A 20,979-nucleotide genomic window follows, 5' to 3' on the forward strand; every position below is an offset into this window, starting at 1 on the left:
CAAATGGTTGGGACCAGAGGATATTCATGAATGTAAGCTTGGGATTTGGTGGACCAGAGAATGAAAGAAGCTGTAGCACCAAACGCAAAGACTGTGAGGCAGGGCTCACATCTACGCACATCTGAGAACTACCCCAATTTTAATGGTTGGACACTACAGCAGCTAAAAATGAAAGCAGGCCTGGAGTAATTCTTGCTAGGACACTGAATTGACAGAAGTGTTCGTCAGTTTATTTTTCTCATTAAAGTATAAAGGTAATGCATCCTTATCCAGTGACTATTAAGGTATTCAGTTTACAATCAGGATGACCTTTGGAAACCCTGTTTGGTAGCATAGGAGATATTCAGATATGTTATTTGATCATAAAATAACTTTTTTTTTTTACATCAGCTTTGGATAGTGATCATTCTTTAAAAATCTTAATAATAAAAGTCCTGTGGCCACAACGCCGTAACGACCAACTACCAGACGGGGAACCACGGGGAACCAGGTGGGTGGTGGTGGTGGCCAGAGCAAAGCAGCCTGGGTCCCGGGTCCCTGGCGGTGGCTGTAGCAAAGCAGCCCTGGCCCCAGGTGCCTGGTGGCAGTGGCCAGAGAGAAGCAGCCCGGGTCCCGGGTGGGTGTCTGGCAGCAACTGAAGCAAAGCAGCCCAGGTCCTGGGTGCCTGTCAGTGGCAGCTGGAGAGAAGCAGCCCATGTCCTGGGTTCCTGGCAGCTGGTAGGAGGGTGGGCATGGCGAGGCGGGCAGGGTGAGGCGCATGTGGGTGGGCAGGGCCACGCGATTTTGTGCACCAGGGCTTCTAGTACATATATACTAGAGGCCTGGTGCACAAAATTCATGCATGGGTGTGGTTCCCCAGGCCTGGCTGGCGATCAGGGCTGATCAGGTTCCCCGCCTCTCCACCTCCCCCCCTCCTCCTTCCCTCACCACCTGCGCTGCCACCATGCTGTTCCCTGCCTCCCTACCTCCCTCCTCCTCCTTCCCTCCTTACCCATGTCCCCCACCATCCACCCCCAGTTCCCTCTCCCAGCCTGGGCCCCAGCCCCAATCAGGCAATTGGGGGAGGGGCCAACCACCACCATAATGGGTGGGTGGCAGGCTGATTGGGGCCTGCCAGTTGCGGGGAGAAATGGGGGGAGGAACCCAGGAGGTTGGCTGCTGGCCCCAAGGAGGGAGCCAGCCCTCAGCCACCCTGGGAAAGGGGCCGCATCCACCACCACCCACCCTCAGTTCCCTGTCCCAGCCCCGGGGCCCGGCCCCAATCAGGCGATCAGGGCCTGCCAGCCGGGGGGGGGGGGGACCAGGAGGTTGGCCAGCAGGCCCCATCAGCAATTGGGGCTTGCAGGCTGGGGGCAGCTGCTGCATTGAGCATCTGCCCCCTGGTAGTCAGTGTGCATCATAGTGACCAGTTGTTCCAGTTGTTCCGGTCATTCCATCATAATGGTCACTTAGGTTTTTATATATATAGATTTTTATTGATTTCAGAGAGGAAGGGAGAGGGAGAGAGAGAGAGAAGTATCAATGATAAGAGAGAATCATTGATCGGCTGCCTCCGGCCAAGCCCCCTATTGGGGATTGAGTCTGCAACCTGGGCATGTGCCCTGACCATGAATCTAACAGTTCCTTGACCAGAATCAAACCATGACCTCCTGGTTTACAGGTTGATGCTCAAACACTGTGCCACACCAGCCAGGCATAAAATAATATTTTGATGAAACAAAATTATATATTTGCTTATCTACAAATGAATGATTATACTAGGGTTTAGGATATTCTGCTATATTTATTAAAACATATAAAATTTAATTTTGATAAGGTCACAAATACTATCTAGGGATTAAATATGAATATTTATGTACAAGCATATATATATATGTATATATATATGTGTGTATATATATGTATATATGCATATATATATATATATATATCCTATCTAATAATAGACAAACATGGTAATTAACCGTAACTTCACTACCCTTCCCTTTGGCTAATCAGCGAGATATACAAATTAACTGCCAACTAAGATGGCGGCCGGCAGCCATGCAGCTGAAGCGAACATGAGGTTTGGTTGCCCCGGCGATGGAGGAAGCCAAGGTTCCCCGCCTGCCGCCGCCCGGCTCTGAGCCTTAAAACAACAGCTCCGAAATGCAACTATGTTTCAATTATAGAAGCTAAACAAATCCCAGAAACCTGTTTTCAGCCAGCCAGTCTCAGAGCTGGAGCCGCAACAAAGTTTCAATTACAGAAGGTAAATAAATCCCAGAATAAAAAAAAAAAAAAAGAAGAAAAGGAGAGACTGGGAGCTTCAGTTGCAGGCTTGGCCTGCTTGAAAACAGCCCTCATCCCCTCATCCAGGCTGGCCAGGCACCCCAGTGGGAACCCCCACCCAGAAGGGGGTGTGGGCAGCCTGAAAACAGCCCTCAGCCCCTCATCCAGGCTGGCCAGGCACCCCAGTGGGGATCCCCACCCTGAAGGGGGTGCGGGCAGCCTGAAAACAACCATCAGCCCCTCACCCAGGCTGGCCAGGCACCCAAGCAGGACCCCCACCCTGATCCGGGACACCATTCAGGGCAAGCCAGCCGGCCCCCACCCGTGCACCAGGCCTCTATCCTATATAGTAAAAGGTTAATATGCAAACTGACCCTAACAGCAGAGCGACTAGGAATGACTGGTCACTATGACACACACTGACCACCAGGGGGCAGACGCTCAATGCAAGAGCTGCCATCTGGTGGTCAGTGAGCTCCCACATGGAGGAGCTCGGCTCAGCCACAGCCAGGCTGATGGCTGCCAGTACAGCGGTGGTGGTGGGAGCCTCTCCTGCCTCCTCAGCAGCGCTAAGAATGTCCAACTGCAGCTTAGGTCTGCTCCCCGCTGGCAAGTGGACATCCCCCGAGGGCTGCTGGGCTGCCAGAGGGATGTCTGATTGCCATCTTAGGCCCAATCCCCTGGGGAGTGTATATATATATATATACACACATATATATATACTAGAGGCCCGGTGCACAAAAATTTGTGCACTGGAGGGGGGGTCCCTCAGCCCAGCTTGCCTCCTATCACATACTGGGAGCCCTCAGGGGATGTCCTACTCCCTGCTCCCTGCTTCCCTTGGGGAGCGGGCCTAAGTCACAGTCTTGCCTCCCTTTGTGGGAGGTGACTGGGCTGATCAGGGGAAGGCACCAGCCCCATCACCCCGCTGTTGCAGCCACTGCCAGTCACTGCAGCCACCAAGGTCTTTTCATCAACACAGACTCCAGTCCCTTTACCTTGAAAAAATGACAACTTTCTTTAGGCATTTTCAAGATGTGTCTTTCATAGGATATGATCTTTCTTTCTTTCTTTCTTTCTTTCTTTCTTTCTTTCTTTCTTTTTTTCTTTCTTTCTTTCTTTCTTTCCTTTCTCTTTACTTTCTCTTTACCTGAAGATATGTTTCCATTGATTTTTAGAGAATCTGGAAGAGAAAGGGAAAGACAGAGAGAAACATCAAAGTGAGATTGGTTGCCTCCTGCATGAGCCCTGACCTGGGCCCAGGCCAGGGAGGAGCCTGCAACCTAGGTACATGCCCTTAGTCAGAATTGAACCCAGACCCAGCAGTGGGCAGGCCGAGGCATTACCCACTGAGCAAAACCAGCTAGGACAAGATATGACATTTCTTTACCCTCCAGTAGGGGACCTTCGTTTTTTTCTCCAGGAGTGTGGTAAAAAACCCTAGATCACCTATTTGGATTCTTATTACCCAAATTACTAAGAATATTACCAGTGGCATACAGGGAGCTAAGCCAATGAGCAGTCAGAAAAGGTGTTTCCTCTGTAGTTCACACCAATTGCTGGCTTGGCCCCTGCTCAGGCCTAACGCCTCTGGCCGAGTCATTAGACCTGGGCAGGGGACCTCCAGCTCCCTCAATCTTTGGCTTAGCCCCTGCTCCCCATGATTGCTGGCTCTGTGTCTGCTCCCCTCCATAGCCAGCTCCCTCCCTGCTCCCCACAATTGATGGCTCCACCCCTGCATAGGCCTAATGCCTCTGGCCAAGGCCTTAGGCATCGGCAGGCCACCCCCAGCTCTCTGCGATCTCCTGCTCCAACCCTGCCCAGGCCTAACGCCTGTGGCCGAGGCATTAGGCCTGGGCAGGGGACCCCCAGCTCCCCACGATCACCGACTCCACCCCTGCTCCCCGCAATCGCTGGCTCCTCCCCTGCCCAGGCCTAACAGCTCTCACCGAGGTATTAGGCCTGGGCAGGGGACCCCAGCTCCCCGCAATCATGGGCTCCGCTCCTGCTCCCCACCATCGCTGGCTCCCCCCTCTCCACCATCCAGGCTCTGCCCATGCCCAGTCCTAATGCTTCTGACCAAGGCATCAGGCCTGGGCAGGGGATCTCTCAGCTCTGATTGCAGGCTCCAATAGCTGCTGGGCGCCTACGTATGCAAATTAGCCACCATCTTTGTTGGTGGTTAATTTTCATATTGTGCTGATTAGCCAATGGGAGGTGTAGCGGAGGTACGGTCATTACCCTATTTGTCTATTATTAGATAGGATAGCTCTTATATGTTGTTGGGAGATATAGCCACATATTTTTTTCAACTCATTCCTCCCTTTTGAGGACCATTTATTCCATTTTCATCACCAAAATATAAATAACAATTTTTTTAGATACCATGACCATCTCCAATTGACTAAGAATGCAGGAAACCTAGTAAGTGCCCATAACTCACCCTTAATTTAATTACAACTCTTTTGATAAAGTGGAAAAACAATCATGTTCAGATCTCATTTAGGATGATAAAATCTCTCATTTATCAGTTTTTGCCCAGGCTAACTTCTTGTTCACTTTAGTCTTGAATTCTGCTCTTTTTCAAAGGTCACTAGCTACATTATACTTCTACTCTAAAATCAGGTTCTTAGTATTTTCTTTCTCAGTTTCACGGGCCAAAAATTTATCAAGGTTAATTAAAACTTGATGACAGCATGAAAATTAGAGCAGCGTGACTATTGCAGATTTTGCAGACATATTTTTTAATATTCTCTTCTCAGAATCATTCTTATAATTTGATATTAAAATGTGAATATTTTAAAATAATAATATAAATATATTTTAGATAAAAAGGACATTTGCTTGTCCTCTGATATCTTTTTCATGAAAATAAAACTGAGTAAATATTTTTTAAATACTATTGGAAATTATTTTTATCCAATAGGTTAACATTACATTACATAAAATAGATTATGGTTATCTTATAATCATGGGAATGTTTATATTGTTTAGTGTACAATAGCAAAAGATTTGTGTTTTGTTGGATTTTAAAGGCGAATTTATCATTCTCAAATTTACTTGTATTTGAATCCCCTACTATGCCTATCCTGCTGATGACAACTATGAATTCTAGGGGAAAAGAAAGAAAGAAAAAAGAGAGGAAGCAAAAATTAGAGATATGGACAGGAGAAAGAAAGTGAGGGAGAGAGAAAGGAAGTAAGGAATTAATGAAGGAAGGAAGGAAGGAAGGAAGGAAGGAAGGAAGGAAGGAAGGAAAGAAAAGACAAGCAAGCAGGAGAGAAAAGAAAAAATACTTGAACATATTGGAGAGTAACACCAAATGTAGGGAACTTGCAGAAGACAGTCAATGTTCAGAAGAAAGGAGTAACAAGGATGATCTTCCAGTATTGCATGGCTTGTAGCCTGCAGGAAAACTGCAATAATGCTCATTTGAGTGGCTAAAACTTTGAAAGAAACCCCATATTTATTCTGGGCTATTGGGGCCACTAGAAAGTAAGGGGAGAATTTCAAAAAGGAAGACCCAAGGAAGAGAAGCCCCAAATTCTGTGTATATTTCTGTCTGATCTCTCTGGGTGTGTGGCTGACTCCAAGCGACACAGCTGAGGATGAAAGAACTGAACTAAGGTTTGAATTGCCACCAAAGAGATGGAGATTGAAATTTGAGTCTTGTTAATTGCTAGCTAAAACAAACAAAAAGCAATACTCTTCAGTAGACTAGAACAAAATCCAAACACAACGTATCATTAAAATGACAAGAGTGCAATACACAATTACTTGACACATGATAAAAACAGGAAATTGTCAGTATCAAAAGAAAAGACAATTAGCAGAGTTCAATCTGGAGATGACTGAGGTATTTAAGTAAAATAAGAATTTTAAAACAATAATTATAACAATGATCAATGATTTAAAGATAAATATGCTCATAATGAATGAAAAGTTAGGAATCTCAGTAGAGAAATTAAATGAAAAAGAACCAAATAAAAATTCCAGAAAAGTGCCCTAACCGGTTGGGCTTAATGGATAGAGCATCAGCCTGGGGACTAAAGGGTCCTAGGTTCCATTCTGGGCAAGGGCATGTACCTTGGTTGCGGACACATCCCCAGTAGGGGGTGTGCAGGAGGCAGTTGATCAATGTTTCTCTCTCATCAATGTTTCTAACTCTCTATCCCTCTCCCTTCCTCTCTGTAAAAAATCAATAAAATATATATATTTTAAAATTCCAGACAAGTACAATATCAATTTTTTTTATTAAAGAGCAGAAATGATAAAGAGACAATAAACTTGAGGATAGAACAATATAAATTATCTAGTCTGAAAAACAAAGTAAACAATTAAGAAAAAGTGAACAGAGCTTCAGGGACCTATGGGACAATTTAAAAGGTACAATTTACATTTAATTGGCATCTCAGAAGGAAAGGAGAATTTGGGGCAAAATATAAGAATTAATAATAGCCAATATGTTATCAAATTGGCAAAAATTAAAAAACGAAAGATATAAGAATCTCAATGTCACCTTAGTACTACAAATTCAAAGAATATCATGCCTAAGAACATTATAGTCAAATTATTTGAAATGAAAAAGTAGGAAGATCTCTGAAAGCAACAAGAAGAAAATAATGCATTAAACACAGAGGAAAAATGATCACTTACTGACTTCTCATCTAAAACTGTGGACTCTAGAAGACATTGGAATTACATATTCAAAGTACTGAAGAGAAAAAAAAATATGAACTAAGAATTTTATATTGAGCAAAGTTATCCCTCAAAAGTAAAATCAAAAGAGGAGACATTTTAGATTTTAAAATGAGAGAATTGTCACAAAGCAAACCAGTAATATGGGAAATGCTAACGGAAATTTTTCAGTCTAATGGGAAATAATTCCAGAGATAAACTTGGACTTCTAAGGGAGCAATAGAGAACACTAGAAATGGTAAGTTTATAGATAAATATGTAATACTATATTATCTCTTAATTTTGTATTGCATATATAACTGTCTAAAGCAAAAACTGTAACATTATTTTGAGTTGAATAGTGTAAGTATATGTACCATATACGATACCTATAGCATAAAGGATGAAGAGGGTAATCAATGGACCTATCAAGGTTCTACTGTTCATGTACAAAAGAACATTACATTATTAATGCTAACTAGCCTATGAAAAGTTATGAGTGTATATTTTCATCTGTAGAGCAACTACTAAAATATTTTTAAAAACTGAAATGTCATAAAAACTCATTGTCAAGACAGTGACTGTCACCTCAATCAAATCTAAGAAAGTGAGTAAATTTAGTTCCAATAGAATAATCATTGGCATTATACTCTTAGTGAAAATCTTTTTTGCATTGTGTCTTTTTAATATTTAGTCTGTTATAGTTGTGTTGTACTTCAAAGGGACCTATAAAGCATTGATTTATTCACAATAGTAACTAGATGACTAATTTTAACTGTATTATTAAGATAATATTTATTGCTGTTTCTCATAAAGCCAGGTACACAAATATTTATCACAGTATTGTTTATAGTGGAGGAGGATTAGATGTCATCTGGAAGAGTGGAGTAGTAAAATGCAAATGCCTTCAATGACATATTTAAGGAGTTATAAACAACAGACTAGATGTACACATAGCAATATGAATGCATCTTTTAACTATAAATGAAGAAAAACCAAAACAAAGTTCAGATCGAAATCTCTAAGACCATATCTTTGTGGTAAATTAAAAATGTATGCTTACACAATATGCATCTTAAAGGAACACATACAAAGTAATTCATATAAATATGTTAGAATAGTTGTTTCTGGGGAAAGGATGGTAAAAGGAGTGCAGAAGGGAATAAGAAGAGATTAGATGATAGATAGATAGATAGATAGATAGATAGATAGATAGATAGATAAGAAATAATGGGAGTATTTAAGCATTAAAAATAGTGATAATGTATCATGAAATGAAGAGAATTAATAACACTACCTCTGTACCTAACTAAGGGTTATCTTAAAAAGTAAAGAAAAATGAAAAGGAATTGGATTTTCTGAATATTGTTTTTTTTTTTCCTTTATTTTTTCCTCTGGATATCTAGGACTTATGTCCACACTAGTTTTATCACTTAAAATAATTGGTAGGTTTATGAAGGACTCACCAAATCAGGCTGCAGTGATTGTCAGCAATTAAAATTGAAATCAGTAAGCAAAGTATGTTCAGTGATCAGTGCAGACGAAGAGTCAGACTTGCATTACCTCTGCATCCATGCAACCAAAGGAAAAGTGGTTCATGGGCTTGAAAAAATTGATTTGTACTGCTGTCTCATGATCTAGACCAGAGATTGACAAACTGTCGCTTACAAGCCAGTTCTTACTGAACAAACTGTTTTTGTACAGCCCATGAGCTAAGACTATTATTTACATTTTAAAATAGTTTTTTAAGCACCTACATAATATCCTTTATTTTACCTCTTTACTAGCAAAGCCTAAAATATTTACTATCTGGCTATTCAAGAAAAAGTTCACTGATCCCTGAAAAACAAAATTATTATTTCTGATATTCTTTCCATTACATGACTTATTGTCCAGGTTTCAAAACAAAATTTTAGCTATAGGTTTTTTGGGGGCCGAAGGAGGACTCTGACACTGTCTGGCAACCCCTAAAGAGAATTGGCAAATGTGTTTCTGGTTAAGTAAAAATTGTGAGTTATATAGTAGATATCTAAGATCATTTGCAGGATGATTTAAGGAATAAACACTATCAGCACTACAGTATAATTATTATTGCAGATTGTATTTTCCAAGATGGACACCACAGAATTTTCCATTCCACACACTTTTTTTTTCTTGTACAATAGCATACTCTTCCCATTGATAGATGGGGTCTATCTGTCCCCAGGAGTTTGGGCATGCTGGTGACCATGTAGAAAGTGTTGCTATGTAACTTCCAAGGTTTGTGTTGGTCCTCTTGGATCCCAGCTTCCATGATGTGAGGAAGCTCAGAGCACATGAAGAGGCCATGAGTAGGTGTTCAGCTGGACAAGATCAGTGGAGACCTCAGATGACAGTCAGCATCACCTACCAGACATCTGAGTGAAGAAGCTTTCAAGATGCCTATAGTCCTAGCCACCACCCAACTGCATGAAAGACCCCAAGCAGGAACCACGAGAGATAACAGTAAATTGATTGTTGTTGTTCTAAGCCATGACATTTTGGAACAATTTTTGCGTAGCAATAGATGATCAGAACAACTGTTTATAGTCTCTTTTATAAAAGATTCAAAGAATATTCTTAATGTTATTCAATATATCATCAAGTTGGTCCTGTCCAGAGAGGTGACTATTCCAAATCAGTTATTTGGCCTATCTGCTTTCATGATTTCAGGATTAGATATAACTGGAAGTTGCTGGCAGTTACTAGTTTATAGGGCTTCATGAGCAGAAGGTTACATGCAAGAATCAGAAACTTACACGAACCATGACAAATCATATTCATCAAACTTGGAAATAAATTGATTATTTTGTCACAATCATGTAGGGACAGCCTCAGTAAATCAAAAGTTACATTAATAGTATAATTCAAAGCTCCCATTTCTTATTTAATTATTTATGCATAAATATATATAATTCCTTAACAAACAGTGATAATACACTTTTTTCAAGGAAAAAGCATATTTTTTCATCGTAAATTTTGAGGTTTTCTCCCACATAACCCTTTCTAAAATGATAAGGCTTAAGATATAAACCTATTTGTTGGTTTATTTTGTTTTTAGATTCCACATATAGGGAAAATCATATGTTATTTTTCCTTTTTTGTCTGACTTATTTCACTTAGTAATAATACTCTTTGGGTCAATACATGTTGTCACATATAGTAAGATTTCATTCTTTTTCATGGCCAAGCAATATTAAATCATATATATGTACCCACTCTTCTTTATCTATTCATCCATCAATGGACACTTAGATTGCTTTCATTATCTTGGCTATTGCAAATAATGCCACAATGAACATAGAGGTTCATGGCATGTGTCTTTTCAAATAGTGTTTTGGATTTTTTTGGATAAATACACAGAAATAGAATTGCTAGGTCATATGGTAGTTCTATTTTTTTAAATCCTCACCTGAGGATATTTTTCCATTGATTTTTAGAGAGAGTGGAGGAGAGAGGGAAAGACAGAGAGAAATATCAATGTAAGAGAAACACATCAATTAGTTACCTCCTGCACAAGCCCCCACCTGGGCCTGGGCCGGGGAAGAGCCTGCAACCGAGGTACTTGACCTTGACCAGAATCAAACCTGGGACCCTTCGGTGCATAGGCTGACACTCTATCCACTGAGCAAAACTGGCTAAGGCTAGTAGTTCTATTTTTTTTAAATATGTTTTTATTGATTTTAGAGAGAGAGGAAGGGAGAGGGAGAGAAACATTGTTGTGCTGCCTCCTGCATGCCCCCTATTGGGGATGGAGCAGGCCACCCAGGCATGTGCCCTGACCAGGAATCCAACTGCCTACCTTTTGATGCATAGGATGACACTCAACCAACTGAGTCACAGCAGCCAGGGATATAGTAGTTCTATTTTTAATTTTTTGAGGACCCTCCATAATGTTTTCCATAGTTTGCATCAATTTGAAATCCAAATCCCAAATAGTACACCATTTCTCCACATCCTTGCCAACACTTGTTGGTTGATTTTTTTTTTATGACAGCCATTCAGATAGGTGTGAGGTGATATCTCATTGTAGCTTTAATTTGAATTTCTCTGATGATTGGTGATGTTGGGCATTTTTTTATGTGTCTATGTCATCTCTTGGGCAATGCCTAGTCAGGTCCTCTGTCCAGTTTTTAATAGGATTGCTTTTCTTTTTGGTGTTAAGTTGTATGAGTTTCTTATACATTTTGGATATCAACCCCTTATTGAATGTATCATTGGTAAATATCTTCTCTCATTCAGTAGTTGTCTTTTGGTTTTCTGGATGATTTTCTTTGCTGTGGAAAAATTTTTTAGCTTTATGCAGTGTCATTTGTTTATTTTTCCTCCTTTGTTTCCTTTGCCTGAGGAGACCTATTAAAAAAATATATTACTAAGAGCAATGTAACAGAGTTCACTGCCTATGTTTTCTTCAAGGAATTTTGTAGTTTTGGGTATTACATTTAAGTCCTTCATCCATTTTGAAGTTATTCTTGTGTATGGTGAAATAAAGTGCTTTAGTTTTATAAACAAACAAACAAAACAGAAAGAACTCATAGATACAGATAACAAATCGATGGTTGTCAGAGGGGAGGAGTGGTAGGGGTTGGGTGAAAAAGCTAAATGTATTAAGGAGTACAAATTGGCAGTTACAAAATGGTCACGGGGATGTAAAATGCAGCAGAGAAAATATAGTCAATAATATTGTAATAACTGTATTAACTGTATGGTATTGGGGGGCATTAGATTTATCAGGGGAATCACTTCATAAGTTACATAAATATCTAATCACTATGCTATACACCTGAAACTAATATAATATTGAGTATTAACTGTAAATTAAAAACTAAAAATACATATATAAACTTTCAATTTGGGGTTGTAATAAAAGTAAAACAGTTTTAATGTCATTTTTTATGAACTGTGCTAAAATGTGTCAGTTGAAAGGAAAATATATATATAATAAATTGTTTCATAACATTATAAAACAATATTTTGGGTTTTATGTTTAGGATGATAAAATTTCCTTTACTCGAAATGACATTGAGGTAAACTATAAAGAAAGACTTTTGAGATTTTTTTTTTTTGACAAGGACAAACTCATGACATTTTCACAAAGCCTTTGATCTTAACCTTGGAAATCTGGCTGCTTAGGATAAAGGCAGAGAAAATGAGCAGGAAAGCTCTAAGGGTGGGCTACTAGTATTAGATGCAAATATATTCATTAAAATTGGCCAAACAGGAAGGTATATTGCACTTTTAATGACTTTTTTTAAACACACAAATATTCTACAGATGTGCGTTTATAATTTAATTAACCTTTGAAGGAAGCAGTGGTTAGCAGTGGAAATGGGCCTGGGTGATAAGATGCTATCTAGACTTAAGTTTTTCACCTTTAATTTTATATACATGTTATATAAAAAATTTAAACCCATCAAAAGCTGCCTTATTTCCACTTTCATATCCTTGACTTTCCTGCAGAATCAATGAGAACTCCTGTGGCATCACTCTTATGGGATTATTATTTTGCATTGTATTGCAAGAAATACCTGAAATAATGGAAATACTATATGCAATTTTTTAAAGATACATTATCTAAAAACTTTAAAACCCTAATGTGGAATTCAAATAAATTTTGCATATAATATGTTTTCATGATATACAATGAGAATGTAACATTTATTAGAGTAATTCAGAACAGACACACATACACATTTACTGCTCCCCAGACACAGTGAGTCAAAGTGAATTACAGATTGATAAAGTTAGAATATTCAAGTAACACTGTACTCATCAATTGGCATGTTATAGGATATTCTGATTAGAGTACTAAAAGAAATGTTTCACTATATTAATCATCTTTTTTGTCATTAAGGTATTTGAAAAGTAAAAATTATTAATGATTTCACTAATAGCTACTAAGAGTCTACAATGCCTAGCCAACTATTTGAGAGACTGTTCTTAATTATTGAAAATTTTCACATATAAACAAAAATGTAAAAGGTTCTGGACAAAAATAAGATACAGATCTACACAAGCAAATGCAATGGATACTTGTTGAAATCACTTGAAAAAATAACAGGGGCAAATCTTCTGTCTTGACATTTGAGATTCAAGTTCTCTGTAGATTGAATGATATGAATAGTACTTTACTTTTAAACTTAATTTAGGTAGACAAGAGTTTGGAAGATATAGTTACTTCACATACTTATCTAGCAAAAATGTGCTTAAGTCATAAATGTGTTCCTATATTCTTGATGTGGCTTTAATGAGAAAGCTTTCTATAAACCGAACATGAAAATATCTCACAATTTTTTAGCCGTTTCCTATATGTGTTCATGATTATCATTTATCCAAATTGTCTCTATTCTCATATGCGACTCAAAGTAAAGTCTCTCTCTTAGTCAAGTTATTAACAGAAATTTATGGTCTATATTTATTCTCTTACTTTCTCTATAAAATTAATGCCTGGAAGAAATACCGGATTCCTCACCTATTAAGTTAATCTTATAAAGTATGAGTACAAAATGACCTGTAGAAGAAAGAACATTCAAATGCCACATTGCCTATAAAGATAATAATAATAATGCTTCTATCAAGCGGTTGACAGATAACCTTTTATTTCTTATAATCTACACGAATTCTCTGACTTTCATGCTACTAATGATGTAGAAGTGTCAAGTGAAATGAAGAGTGTATGACATATGCAAGACTCATCTTACTAAAATAATTCTTAGAAACCAAAATGGCAGATAAACCAAAGACCAATTTGAAAAAATAATAGTTTTTCATTCCTTACCTATGTAACTCATTTAGAAATATTCTAACAAATGCATTGTCTTTATAACATGATTTAAAATTACACTCTTTGAGAGTGGCAATGATTCCTTTAAGTCTCCTAAGTTTTTAAAACATTCTATTTTTCTTCTTTCTTTTGAAATCCAATTACCTTGGCATTTTGTCCTGAAGTAAGATGTTTTTCAATATCTCTTCAAAGTTACATCTGTATCTTTTCTCCAAGACTTACCATGAGCTGAATAGAAACTTAGTGGGCATAAATATGAGTAAAGAAAGCAGGAAGAAAAAGTACCTTTATGGCAGGCAAAAAAATCTGGAGTTCCATTGCCAGTTCTGTTAATAATTAAATACATTTACTTCATTTAATACATTTTACCTGTAAAATGAAATATTTGGTTATATTTACTCAGTGGTTCTTCTGATCTCAAATAAAATGACTTAAACAAATTAGAGATTGTTCAGAAGTTGCCCTTCCTGATGATTAATCTCCTAGATGGGTAAAAAGGTTAAAATTGAAACGGACATAGGCAGGAGAAAATGAAAGAGAAGTGATTATAAATATTCAGGTCAAAATGACCTGGAGACAGGAAGAAAGAAAGTGTTATGGAGGTTAAGGAGGCCAGATAATTGCAACATATCAACTGGTTGAGTATGAATGAAGGGAGACAAAAAAAAATATAAGAAACACAACTTTGAGAGGTTAAGTGTGGGCAACTGAGAAGATATACTTTAAGAAAGGCTGAATGTCAGGACTTCTTTTACTAACTCAGCATATTCTGATCAAAGACATACCTGGTATAGGTTGAAATATATAGCAGGTACAGCAGGTAGATGGCAGCTTAGAAGTCAGGAAAAGAAAAATAGAGTTGGGATCATCCTCACGGACACGACAGGTAAAGTCATGACAGGGAATATGACGGCCAATGAGGAGAACACAGGGTAGAATGTCCAAAAAATGTTGAGATGGCTAAGGGCGCAAGGAATTATTTAGATTTGGCAATCAAATAGTTATTGGTGACTATTGAGAGAAAATAAAATAAACTGAACTACATATATGCTCTTATTGTTATGTGTTCTAATTTTTACAAAACTGTTACATTTTCATCGTGGCCAAGTAAAATGCCATTTATTATAGGTGTTTCAGAGTTGTTTGAAATACATACACTCCTATCTTTCATCTTGGTTATTTCACCTCACATTTCATATATATATCATGTTTTGGATCCTATTATTAAAATGCATAAAGATTGTTGACAGCCTTGTCCTTAGTGTTGATTATAAACAATATCACAAAATACTACCCTTCAACCCCTTTTGCCTTAAACTTAAACTTGCCTATTAGTAATTTCATTACTCCAGCATTTTAAATAATTTGCATGATGTGGTTTTTGTACTTCCGTTTTAACTTTTCATTAGCCACTTCATTTTAGATCAGGGTTCTCAACATTAGAGCTACTGATGTTTTGGATGGCAAATATTTTGTTTGAGAGGCTGTGCTGTGTGTTGTAAGATATTTGGTAGCATCTCTGGCCTTTACCCAGTAGATGCCAGGAGCACTGCTACTTTCAGTTATGACAATAAAAATGTCTTCAGATGTTGGTAAATGTCCCCTGGGGGTCAGAATCTACCCCTAGCTCCTCATCCTTTGAAAAGGATGGTTTGGGATATATCTTATATTCAGCATCTAATTGGGTTATGCCATTTTTAGAGAAAGTCATTCTTTTTCCTTTAAATAAGTAAACTTATCACATGATACATTTGATGTTTGATCTTATTCTGGCCTCTAATTTTATATATATTTTTGCTTATGTTTCTTTTGTTTTCTATCTTTTGTTACATGGATTGTCATTATCTGTGTATTATCTGTGTGTGCATGTGTACATGTGTATTTGTGTGATATTTTTTTCCCCGAGATGTTAGAAGGTTTATAATGTTCTTCATTCTTCCAGTGACTATGGAAACTTTGCATCATGTGTGGACACCTTTCCTTTTTTTAAAAGTCACCTTGACTGTATATTGATTTCCAGCTATGAACTATGAAAAAATTACATACTCATACTTCCTTCCACATTTGAAATAGGTGTAATTTTGCTACTACTTTTAAAGCTTACCTTTTGCTCATTTTATTAGGATTAAGGAGACCCAAAATTCTGTGATCTCCTTGTCTTAGAAATCGTCATCATCATCCTGCACCTTCATTTCACCCCATAGTTTTATATATATAATTTTATATATATGCTTTTATCTACCTAACTACATATCAATATCTTTATATGTCTTTGATAAATAGAGCATTCCATCAAGCAATTAATTCTTATTTATATTGCAAACCCAAATGGTAAAGAGCATTTTTAAACAATTGTCAATCCCTAAATATCAAAATATATGTTACACTAGTAAGAAAAGTTGCATTTAATGAATGATAAAGAAGATGATTAACATGTCACAGCTAAGATATTTTTAACAAACTCTAATAGAAAAATGCATCGGAGGGTGATGGTTGTGTAGACTGGAACTGGCAGATATTTCCTGTGAAAAACCTGCTTCTCAATCTGAATTCTTTCAATGCTTGAAAATAAATGATTAGCAGTGGGAGAATGTCAGTACATGTATGGCCTTATGAGTTGTTAGAATACTGAAATAATTCTCTTCAGATCTGTACAGATTTGCTGCTCTGGCCTCCCAGACTCCTCCTGACTGCCCAGCCCCACAACTAGGATTCCCCAGAGTCTCACCACCATTGAAAAATTAAATAGGAATGCAGTCTCTTCAGGGAACCTAGGAACCCTGGTCTATTTCTATAGCTTTCTCTTCTGTTTGGTGGTACCTGTGTTAATTATAAGATTAAAATTATCCCTGGAAGTTGGTAGTTGGTATGGCTCAGAGTCCACTTCCTATTAGATAATGACTCTCTATAGAGAGATGATAGATGATGATACATAGATGATGATAGGTAAGTAGAAAGATAGATAGATAAATTCCTGGAAGTGAACATGCTTCAGATCCATTTCCCATCAGGCAAGGAAGACACACACACACACACACACACACACACACACACACACACACACGTAATCTTGAAGTATGAGGAATCTTTTACAAATAAAGTTATTACCTGCACCACTTAGCATTAGCATACATCAAAATATTTGATGTGTTTACTTGAAAAAAATGTAATCTCAGAGAGTGAATCGGTGAAGTCTCTACACATGTGATTCTTAGGTCTGGCATTGTCTTAAAGCAGGCATTGAAAGGACAGATGGTTTAGAACAAGCATATGACAAGAAAGTAAAACTAGGTCAAAGGATATGTATATCATATTAGTGAAAACAAAAATAAAGAGAAAAGGAACCACAGGGGAAATTTCCAAATGTTTCCACTATAGCTTTTTTTTTTTCACTTAAGGAGCAAATGCTCTCAAGACATTGCCAACAGATTAAGAACTTGGGTTCTGGAGTTCCTTAGGAAAGCTGATGATGTGCAAAGCCCTAGTAAGAGATAAGCGTTGAACACAGGCACTTAAGGGGAAAATGTATGTTTTAATATGCATGAAGTTAACGTAAATAGTAGGAAGCAATTAAATCATTACTTTGCTTATCCTGACAACAGTGCAATTCAAGAAATCATCACTGTGATTGATCCTTTCTTCAATGCTCTTTTTACATTTTCTGATATCTTACAGGGAAAACAACATATACCAGTGATGGCGAACCTATGACACCCGTGTCAGAGGTGACACGCGAACTCATTTTTTTGGTTGATTTTTCTTTGTTAAATGGCATTTAAATATATAAAATGAATATCAAAAATATACATCTTTGTCTTACTATGGTTGCAAATATCAAAAAATTTCTATATGTGACACGGCACCAGAGTTAAGTTAGGGTTTTTCAAAATGCTGACACGCCGAGCTCAAAAGGTTCGCCATCACATTATATCCTATCCTTTAGTCCAAGTTTTAGAAGATGGCTATTTGAAATTTTAAAATTTATAAACAATACCATTTAATCATTTGCAAATTTCCCTTCATTAAAGATAATTCATTATTAATATAGATTGAAACATTCCTGTGACCTAGTCTGATGATTTTTAAACCTCTTAATATTTTTTGCTCTTTAACATTCCCCTCTACATCTTGCAGTAGACACCTTTCAAGTTATGTAAAACATTTAAAATATTTTTGCATTATCAATGACAGAAGAAAAAACAATATCATGGCAAATCTAAAAATAGATAAGTAAAAGAAAATTTTAAAAAAGAACAAGCTCCATACCTAATTCGGAATAAAAACCAAGCTGATGTTACTTAATGTTAAAAATTAGAGTCACTTAGAAAAGGTGGGAAAATTGTTTAATAGCTTCAGGTGCTAAAACATTCATGGCTCTTTAACATCATTTGAGCTATTTATTCAGCTACTTGACAGAAATTAATCACCAGCTCTAAATTTAATCCTAAACCTTTAGGCCAAAAGTGGCAAACAAATGAACTTTTGTAAATAGAAGCAGACAAGTCCAATCTTAGTAAACTTCTCTATTGTTCTAAATTAAGGGCAGGGTTTGAGAAAGGAAAGATCTGCAGTAGAGCACATACAAAATTAAGGTGAAAAGTGAATGACATAGTTAGCCAAAAAAATAGAACAACTTTGACTTCTTGCATAGAATATGCCTTTTACATTATTTAGATATTGCAATGTCCCAGTAATGGGAATGTGGGGCTGTGACGCAGCAAGGAAGCAGACAAGAAAATTCACAGAGAAAACATATCTTTGTGGAGGTAAATAAATCAATTGCCCTCCACTGAATAAACACAACTCAGGTTTTCTTAGATTACTCTTTTCCTAGCTATCTACGAAAGTAGCAACACCTTTACCTTTTAAGATTAAGTTGTCAGTTCTTATGACAGATTTCTGTACTCCTAAGTTTGTAGAAGAGGGGGTGGGGAGATGTAAGGCAGCATTAAATTCTCTACCAGAGGGTGCTGCTCTCTTCATAATTCAGACTTTCATTGTCCAGGGGGAAAAGTGGATACCTAGTCTGAGTGTATGGAATCCTGACCCAGCTTCAGATTGTTAGAAACTGTAAATCATCACACCTGATACGTATGATTCACAATCTGATGCTGCTTAAGCTAAGGCAATTAGGAAAATAGTGTTTTTTTTCTTTATTGATTAAGGTATTACATATGTGTTCTTATTCCCCCATTGCCCCCCACTCCCTGCTCATGCCCTCACCCCCCTAGTGTCTGTGTCCATTGGTTATGCTTATGTGCATGCATACAAGTCCTTTGGTTGATCTCTCCCCCTTAGCCCCACCCTCCCCTGCCTTCCCTCTGAGGTTTGACAGTCTGATCAATGCTTCTCTGTCTCTGGATCTGTTTTTGTTCATCAGTTTATGTTGTTCATTATATTCCACAAATGAGTGAGATCATGTGATATTTATCTTTCTCCAATTGACTTATTTCACTTAGCATAATGCTCTCCAGGTCCATCATGCTGTTGTAAATGGTAGGAGTCCCTTCCTTTTTACAGCAGCGTAGTATTCCATTATGTAGATGTACCACTGTTTTTTAATCCACTCATCTGCTGATGGGCACTTAGGCTGATTCCAAATTTTAGCTGTTGTAAATTGTGCTGCTATGAACATAGGAATGCATATAAGTTTTCTGATTGGTGTTTCTAGTTTCTTGGGATATATTCTTAGAAGTGGGATCACGGGGTCAAATGGGAGTTCCATTTTTAGTTTTTTGAGGAAACTCGGTACTGTCTTCCACAGTGGCTGCACCAGTCTGCATTCCCACCAGCAGTGCACGAGGGTTCCTTTTTCTCTGCATCCTCGCCAGCACTTGTCATTTGTTGATTTGTTGATGATAGCCATTCTAACAAGTGTGAAATCGTATTGCATTGTCATTTTGATTTGCATCTCTCGGATGATTAGTGACTGTGCATGTTTTCATATGTCACTTGGCCTTCTGTATGTCCTCTTTCCAAAAGTATCTATTTAGGTCCATTGCCCATTTGTGATTGGGTTGTTTATCTTCCTTTTGTTAAGTTGTATGAGTTCCCTGTAAATGTTGGAGATTAAACCCTTATCGGAGATAACATTGGCAAATATTTTCTCTCATTCAGTAGGCTTTCTTGTTGTTTTGTTGATGGTTTCTTTTGCTGTGCAGAAGCTTTTTATTTTGATGTAGTCCCATTTGTTTATTTTCTCTTTAGTTTTCATTGGCCTAGGAGCTGTATCGGTGAAAATATTGCTTCGACATATGTCTGAGATTTTGCTGCCTGTGGATTCCTCTAAGATTTTTATGGTTTTCAGTCTTACATTTAAGTCCTTTATCCATTTTGAGTTTATTCCTGTGTATGGTGCAAGTTGGTGGTCTAGTTTCATTTTTTTTTGCATATATCTGTCCAATTTTCCCAACCCAGACCATACCGTGTTCATGGATTGGTAGAATCAACATCATTAAAATGTCCATACTACCCAAAGCAATCTATAGATTCAATCAATTCCCCATTAAAATACCAATGGCATATTTCAGAGATCTAGATCGAACTCTCCAAAAATTCATCTGGAATAAGAAAAGACCCCGAATAGCTGCTCCGATCCTGAGAAAGAAGAACAAAGTAGGAGGGATCTCAATACCAGATATCAAGCTGTATTACAAAGCCACTGTTCTCAAAACTGCCTAGTACTGGCACAAGAACAGACATATAGACCAATGGAATATAATAGAGAACCCAGAAATCGACCAAACCACTATGTTCAATTAATATGGAAGATAGTTTTTAAGTGATCTTAGTCTTGATTAAGATTTCTAAGCCCCCATAAGAGCACTTAGTCTGACAATTGCTGAAGTACAAATAAGGCAGTAGCAGCTATAGTAAAAGCAAATGCTATAGAAAGGGATTATTTTTTTAAATTACCTCATCTGTCAATTTACCATAAGAGACATATGGTAAAATTAAAACTAAAGGTCACAGGCTGTTTTAGATACATGGACTTAATTTAGAGAAAGTCGTCAACAACTTAGTTTATATTCATTATAATCATTTCATTTAGGAAATCTCCAAAAGGCAAATGGAACTTTTGAGCCCATGAAAGATTAATTTTTGTCACTTTAGCCCTGGAGTGGCTTGAGGTCAGAGAAATAAAATGATCATATGTTAATAGCGGTTTATCAACCCCTGTCCTTGAAGAACATGACAATGTTTACCTAAAATTTTGTTTTACTATGTCA

This window comes from Myotis lucifugus, unplaced genomic scaffold, assembly GCF_000147115.1.
Source record: "Myotis lucifugus unplaced genomic scaffold, Myoluc2.0 scaffold_122, whole genome shotgun sequence".
Classification (NCBI taxonomy): Eukaryota; Metazoa; Chordata; class Mammalia; order Chiroptera; family Vespertilionidae; genus Myotis; species Myotis lucifugus.